At 45.4% G+C, this 7,372-nt stretch overlaps 1 pseudogene; it reads left to right on the top strand.

Moving 5' to 3' along the window:
• The first annotated feature begins 4,287 nt into the window (after positions 1-4,287).
• On the top strand, positions 4,288-4,633 carry LOC116082338 (annotated as a pseudogene).
• Positions 4,634-7,372: the final 2,739 nt, after the last annotated feature.

The raw sequence follows: 7,372 nt of genomic DNA, 5'->3' as shown, positions 1-7,372 counted from the left end.
CAACCTACTTTCAAGAGCCCACTACGGGAGCAAGACCACGGGTGACATCTTGTTCCAATTTAAGCAAGGTTGAACTGTGGGCCAGCTCCTTCAGATCATAAGCAACAGAGAAATTACCTCCTACCAAAAAACCACAAGGTTTAGAGAGTCTGTAAGAATGAGGCCCACTAAAGTTGGAACTCTGGAGGCCAGGCATTTTTTTTCTGAAGCCACCCCGTCATGAACAGCGATTTCATTTTCTTTAAATGGGGGTGGGGGAGCGACTTGTTTGTCCTGGGATGAAGCTGAAGCGTGGTAGGAGAGGATGAAGAACTGCTTTATTTCGCCTTGAAAAGAACTAATAACTCCCTTACCACTTTACCGTGAGCCAGGGTGATTTAGAAAACCTTCCACCCACCTATTTATACCTTCCTATATACATACTTAACAGAGAGCGTTTCATTAGCAAGTTACCAGAAGACTTGAGCTGACACACTCTCCCAAGTGACTCACGGTAAACAGGATGTCTCTCTAAGAGTGAGGGCTTCCCAGGAGAACTCTTCCCTGCTGGCTGCCGTCCCTAACTGGGGCATGCCTTAGTTCACCTAAGACTAGCAATATTGTGACGCCTTAGGGAAGTTCTTTGCCTGAGTTTGAAATCCCAGAGCTTATCATTGGTGCAGTCACTCTGAACCCTACTTGATCTCTAGGTTCAAGGGACCAATGAGCCAGGAGTGGTCCTGAGATGATTCTAATTTAGCAGATATACTCAGGATGACCAAGGCATAGAGTCAGGATCCCAGAGAGGAATGTGTGTGTCACTGTCAGAGATGACTTAAGTGCAGAGGAGGGAAGGTGCTGAGGGCAGTGGTCAATGGTGGCCATTTTGGTTGGGGATACCTTCTGGGACTCTTTCTATGGAGGTGGGAAGTATTGGTGGTAGGGACACCTGGCTCTACCATCCTTCTGAGATGATCACTAATACCACAGGTTGATTTATGTTTCCCTCTATCTGGAAGTCTTGACCTTAAAGTGTGTCATATTCCTGACAGGGCCTCAAAGAGGCAATCAAATTAAAACCATTAGAATTGGCCTTCATCCAATTATAAAAAGAAGTTAGAACACAGACATACCCTGAAGCCATGTATAGGAGAAGACACCATTGACACACCACAGAGAGAGGCCTTGACTTCAGACTTGTAACATACAGAACTGTGAGGTGATAAATGACCAAGTCTAGGATCCTCGCAAACAAACTCACTCACCACCAGGATTTGCTCCTGGATCTGCAGAGAAGCCTCAGTTACAGTCAGAATTTTTCTGTTATTAGGCAAATAGAGAAAGGCCTAGAGATTTGGAAATTAGGAATAGTAGTAACCTTTGAGAGTCATCCCTGGGTTTGATTTGGTTGTTTGTTTTTTTGGGGGGGGGGCTTTTTGTTTTGTTTTACATTGTTGGGTTTTTTTCTTCTGAGACAGGGTTTCTCTCTGTACCCTTGGCTGGCCTTGAACTCACAGAGATCCCCCTGCCTCTGCCTCTGAAGTGTACAGTGCTGGGATTAAAAGCATGTGCCACCACTGCCTAGCTATTTCTGACTTTTTTTTTCTGCCCTCCCCTTGTCTAATGCTGGACTTCCTCAGCCTTGACTTCATCTCTCCCTTGGCCCTTGTAAATGCCCCAGTCACAGGGTGCCACCTGCCCAGCAACCCCTGAGCATGCCTACAGGTCACTAACAGCATACCTGAGCCACTTACAATTTACCGCTTTCCCAGTTCACTTTCTTTTTTTTTCTTTTTTTTTTTTTTCTTTTTTTTTTTTTGGTTTTTCGAGACAGGGTTTCTCTGTGTAGCCCTGGCTATCCTGGAACTCACTCTGTAGACCAGGCTGGCCTCGAACTCAGAAATCCACCTGCCTCTGCCTCCCAAGTGCTGGAATTAAAGGCGTGCACCACCACCTCCTGGCTTTCACTTTCTCTCTGAGGCATTGGACGTTCTGCATCTTGATTCCTGCCCCCTACCTTTCTGTTTTGTTGTTTTGTTTTGTTTTACACTGAAGAAACACTTGCTTTCTGTGACAGTTTTACACTATAAAAGCTTATGGAGATAAGCATAAGGTCTATTTAAGTCAAGGAGATGGCTCAGAAGGTAAAATTGCTTGCTGCCAAGCCTGATGGCCTAAGCACAATCCCCTAGGATACCACACAGCAAAGGGAAAGAATGGACTCTCATGTGTTGCCCTTTAACTCCCATGTCTGTGCTGTGGCAAACACCCCCACACATTCGAATACACACATACATAAAGATTTTTAATGTAATTATACTTTTTCAAAGAGAGACCTACCTCAGCCTCTTTGAAGTAGTGACTGACTCAAAACCACTAGCCATTTTGTCTTCCTCCTTGTCCTCAGGACATTTGGTAGGGCATTATGGGTTGCAATGTCTCCGAGGGTCAGGTAGTACATGACGCTGGCACCTGGTATTAGAGGCAAGAAAGCTGCTAAGCATCCTGTAGAGCAGTCCTCACATCAAAGCTGTGTCGGCCTAGATGTCAATCATTAAAAAGCCCCACCCAGCAGTAGGATGAAAGTGTGTCCTACTGGAGAGATGGCTGGTGGAGAACCAGAGTTGGGACGACAGCACCTATGTACAAAGCAGGATGTAGCCAGTGCTGGCAATGGGAACCAATGAAAGAACCCCTGGGGTTTGCTGAAAAACAGCTAGCTAAAGGTTCAGGAGAAGATCCTGTCTCAAGGAGATAAGGTAGAGAGCAAGACACCCCAGGTCTTCCTCAGGCCTTCGAGGGCATGCGCACGCCCCGCCTCCCGCTCCACCCACCCACACATGCCCGCCCCCCTCCCGCTCCACCCACCCACACAGGTGCCTTAGTCTCTCTTTTATCTCTGTGCCTCCGCTAATGCTGCTGATTAGCGAGTATTTCATCGCTGTGAAGAGACACCACGACCAGGGCAACTCATACAGGGGAAAACATTTAGTTGGGGCTGGCTTACACTTTCAGATGTTCAGTCCATTATCATCATGGTGGGAAGCACGGCATTGTGCAGGCCCACTTGGTGCTGGAGGAGCCAAGAGTTCTACATCTTGCCCCAAAGGCAACCAAGAGGAGACTGTCTTCTTCGCAGGCAGCCAGGAGGGGGCTGGAATTCCACACTGGGCGGAGCTTCAGCATAGAGACCTCAAAGCCCACCCTCACAGTGACACACTTCCTCCAACAAGGCCACACCTCTTAATAGTGCCACGCCCTATGGGCCAAGCATTCAAACACCCGAATTATAGGGGCCATACCTATTCAAACTACCACAGGGAAGTTGTGGAATCTTTAGAAGGTAGAGACTCAGTGGGTTACTGTGGGAAGATCTTTGAAGTTTATAGCTCTACCCATATCCTATCCAGTCTTTGATTCCTGTTCCTCTGAGATGTCAGGATGGGGGTAGGGGAGGGGGAATCTCAGCTGTATGCTTTCATCACCGTGGTGTTGCCCACCACCATGTCTTCCTCACCATAAGGGATTGTGTCCCTTTAAACCACAAGCCAGGACAAAACTCTCTCTCTCTCTCTCTCTCTCTTCTCTCTCTCTCTCTCTCTCTCTCTCTCTCACACACACACACACACACACACACACACACACTCCTTTCCCATCCCCCATAGACCCATAGAACATAACTGTTGACTCTTCAGGGACTGCTTCATCCCTTCCACACCTTCCTCACCTTCTGAGCATCCCCACCCACACACAGCCTTCTATGTGATGAGTGCCTATTCTGTTTCATTTGGTCTCAGCCTTCCTTCCTTAGCCCTTAGAACACTTCTAGCTTCTGTCTGTCACACCCACCCACCAGGTTCACTGACCACTTTCCTCTCTGGCTTTCCAGGCAAATAAGTGCTATTCATTTCCTTCTGGTCCTCGCCCTCCTTGAAACACTTTGCTGGTCTTCAATTCATAGAGAGAAACCCACCAAAGAACTTCACATAGTATTCTGGCTGATTCTTTCTGCTTCAACTGGCCCGTGCCAATTCAGCAGAGCAGTGTGGTTTCTGCCAGAAGGAGTCTCTGCTACTAATTTGTGTTTGGTGTTTGCTATTGAACTAGACTGCTGATATCCTAACAATAAAGATTGGAATCACCCCCTCCCCCAAAGAACTACTTCTAAATAGGTCCACAACCCCCTTGTCCTATTAAACATCTTTCTCCCCTACCTTTGGTAGGTGGGATAGAAGGAAAGTCGAAGCATTTAAGAATCCCAATTAAAGTAGGTTTTGAAGAAGCGGAAGTCGAAGAACGTTCTAGTAGCTTGAGATATCAGCCTGTTTGACCGAGTGGCATGAGGAGCCCTTACCAGAGCCGGAGCTGCCGGTTAAGCCTGATCAAGATGACAACCTCCCAAAAACACGAGACTGTGAGGCAGAGCCCATGGGGGAAAGCCAGTGGGGAGCCTGGCCAGGATTGGTGAAGTCTTTGACAAGAAGCTGGAGGAGAGGGCTTTGACAAGGCTTATGTGGACCTTGGCCAGTTCCTGGTGCTAAAGAAAGATGAAGACCTCTTTCGAGAATGGCTGAAAGGCACATGTGGTGCCAATGCCAAGCAGTCCCGGGACCACTTTGGGTGCCTTCGAGAATGGTGTGGTGCCTTCTTGTAATGTTCTCTGGGGACCCTCCGTCCCCCAGCCACAGCATAATCTCCAGAGTCTGCCGCAGGGCAGGGCTTCTCCCTGTCCCCTATGAAGGAAAAGATTGCCATTGTCACCCTCACCTCCTAGGTACTCCAGGGGCTTTGGGGAGTTCTCTCCCCTCAGCATTTCAACCTTTCTGGAACTCTTGCCCTTGCATGCCTTTCCCTTCCACCTCCCCCTGCGGTTCTGTGGCAGCAGTTACCAGCTTTCCCGAATGGATTCCTGGCCCCTTCTCCCTCATTACCTGTTGAATGCTCCTTGGCTCCTTTCCTTTTTTTTGGCAAAAACAGTCACTGTCCTTATAAAAGATTTTTAAATTAATAAAATCAGTGGCCTTCATAAAAAAAAAGGGGGGGGGGGAGAGGGCAGACAACTCTGTCACTTCCCCAGAAGGTAAGGTTAGAAGTCAGAACGCCACCCACTCTCTCCAAAGGCCTTCTTTAATCACAAACCTCTTGGATGTTTGCCTGCCTTCTGGTATGCTCTTGGATAAATGATGCAGGGCCAAAGGTGATAAACAAAGATTTCTGGAAACCTTTTTTTTTTTTCAAGTCCAGCCTAAGTGATCTCTCTTAGCATGTCAGAACAGCTGACATTGACCATCTTGATGCCGGGGCTGAGTCTGAAACAGAAATTACAACACCACAACACTTAGGATGCCATTAGCCACAAGGGATACAAAACCCTAACTTATAGTCGTACAAATGAGGGCCCTAGCTGAACATGCTGACTCACACATACAGTACCAACTACTCAGTAGGGTGAGCAGGCTGACCTGAGCCCAAAGGTTCAAGACAAGGCAAAGACAGACATGAAGTCAATCTAGTAATAATGGACATGATTTCTCATATAAGAAATGCCCAAAAGGGTCAGACCAAAATCCATTGTTCATCCAAAGTTATAAATTGGGATCCCAGAAGAAATTCAGTTGGTGTTTGAGTCACATATTTGGGCTTTTTCTTCCCTTGAATTATTTGACAATAAAGAAAGCTCGTTATCTTATGCACTGACTTAAAAAGTCTTGCCCAACAATTCTGACAGCCAAAGTTGAGAATCACTGATCTCACTCCTGACTGTTAAAAAGTAGACCCATGCCAAGTGATTCTTACACCACCACTAGCCAAATTACTCAGAAATCTCCTCTAAATTGAACTAGGACTGAGCTGACTAGGTATTATTAATTAAAATTAACAAATTTAGGGTAACAAAGTTAGAGAAAGCAGTCTACCAAACTCTCTCAAAGAACTGACTCATCTCTCTGGGAAACCTGATCAGAAAAATATATCCTCAAAGGTGTTTATGATACATGGGTTTTCCTTCATTTGGATTCTTTTTTTCCTCTCTTGTGGGAGGGGTTATTCCAAAACACCGCACTTGCAGTTAGAAGCATATGTTGAGGCAATTCCTGCAGAGGCAGTGACTGAAGTCGTCTTATAGAAGGTTTTTAGATGGCACGTGTAATAACGTGTGGTAACATGTATGGTAATGTGTGTGATAACATGGCTTCGGGGTGAGGCTAAGATGTGGTTAGCGCCAACAGAACCTCTCTGCACACTGCTTTGTTGACCATTGCTATGGGTTAAGGGTGTTTCCTAATGTTTCACTTCCTGAAAGTTTGGTGCCCACAATGCTGGTGTTGGGAGGTCATGGGAACTTTAGAGCCTATTAGGTGGCAATTACATCATGGGTACCACCTCATGAATGAACTAAAGTTCACTGTGGTGACATTAGACTAATATTATGAAATCAGGGTAGCCTAAAATGAGCTTGCTCTTTCTGCCTGTCTTACCTGTGACCTCTCCTTCCAGTATGCATCCCCACCAATGATGCCATCTACCATGATTTGATGCAGCTAGAAGACCCTCATTAAGGCTGCCCAATGACAGCATCATACTCTTGGACCTCACTATGAGTTAATAAATCTCTTTATAAAATATCTGGCCTCAGGTATTTCATTATAGTAACAAAAGCAGACTAAGATAGCCACCATGGTAACTTATAATGTAACTTCACTTCGTGGCTTCCTAGCTGTCCCTTACGTGCAAGTGGTTCATTCGAACTCTAGGTTGAAAGGAAACAAATACAAAATACAAATGTTTCTTTATTGTTATTTATTACTTCAGCACTTTACAGTGTTACTTATGAATCACACTCAGTACACAAGTTAAAACTTTTCAAAAAGAATTAAGTGCCTGTCTACCACTTGCCCTTTATATGATCAGTCCATCTAGCCAGAGATAGTGCTATTTGTAGTTAACTGATACAGTCAGAGAGACACTGGAAATGTGATCCATCCTTTGTATTTTGGAAGAAACAAAGAACTACATTTTTCCCCCAAAACTAACCTCAACTGAAATTTTCTTCTACCCATGAGAGTGTTATGTTTATAAATATGCAGTTCCAAGGCCCATGAAAATAACATTCTAAAGCAATACTTTGCTTTGATTATCACATAATAATAAGCATTTAGTCCCTTAAGTTTTTATTAGTTATGGAAAGTTTTTGCCCCACCAAGACTTCTTTCCACTGCCATGTAACACAACTCATATGGTCAATGGAAGCCCTCTATCACAATACCTGCAGAGCAATAAGAAGGGATGTTATGAGTAACACCCCACCCCTTGGACTAATAGTCCAGGCCAGAAAAATCAAGACTCTTGATACAAGTTCCACACAAACCAGAACTTATCTGGAGAAAGCTCTTGC

This window comes from Mastomys coucha, unplaced genomic scaffold (assembly GCF_008632895.1).
Source record: "Mastomys coucha isolate ucsf_1 unplaced genomic scaffold, UCSF_Mcou_1 pScaffold7, whole genome shotgun sequence".
Classification (NCBI taxonomy): domain Eukaryota; kingdom Metazoa; phylum Chordata; class Mammalia; order Rodentia; family Muridae; genus Mastomys; species Mastomys coucha.
This window is presented reverse-complemented; position numbering and strand designations above follow the sequence as displayed.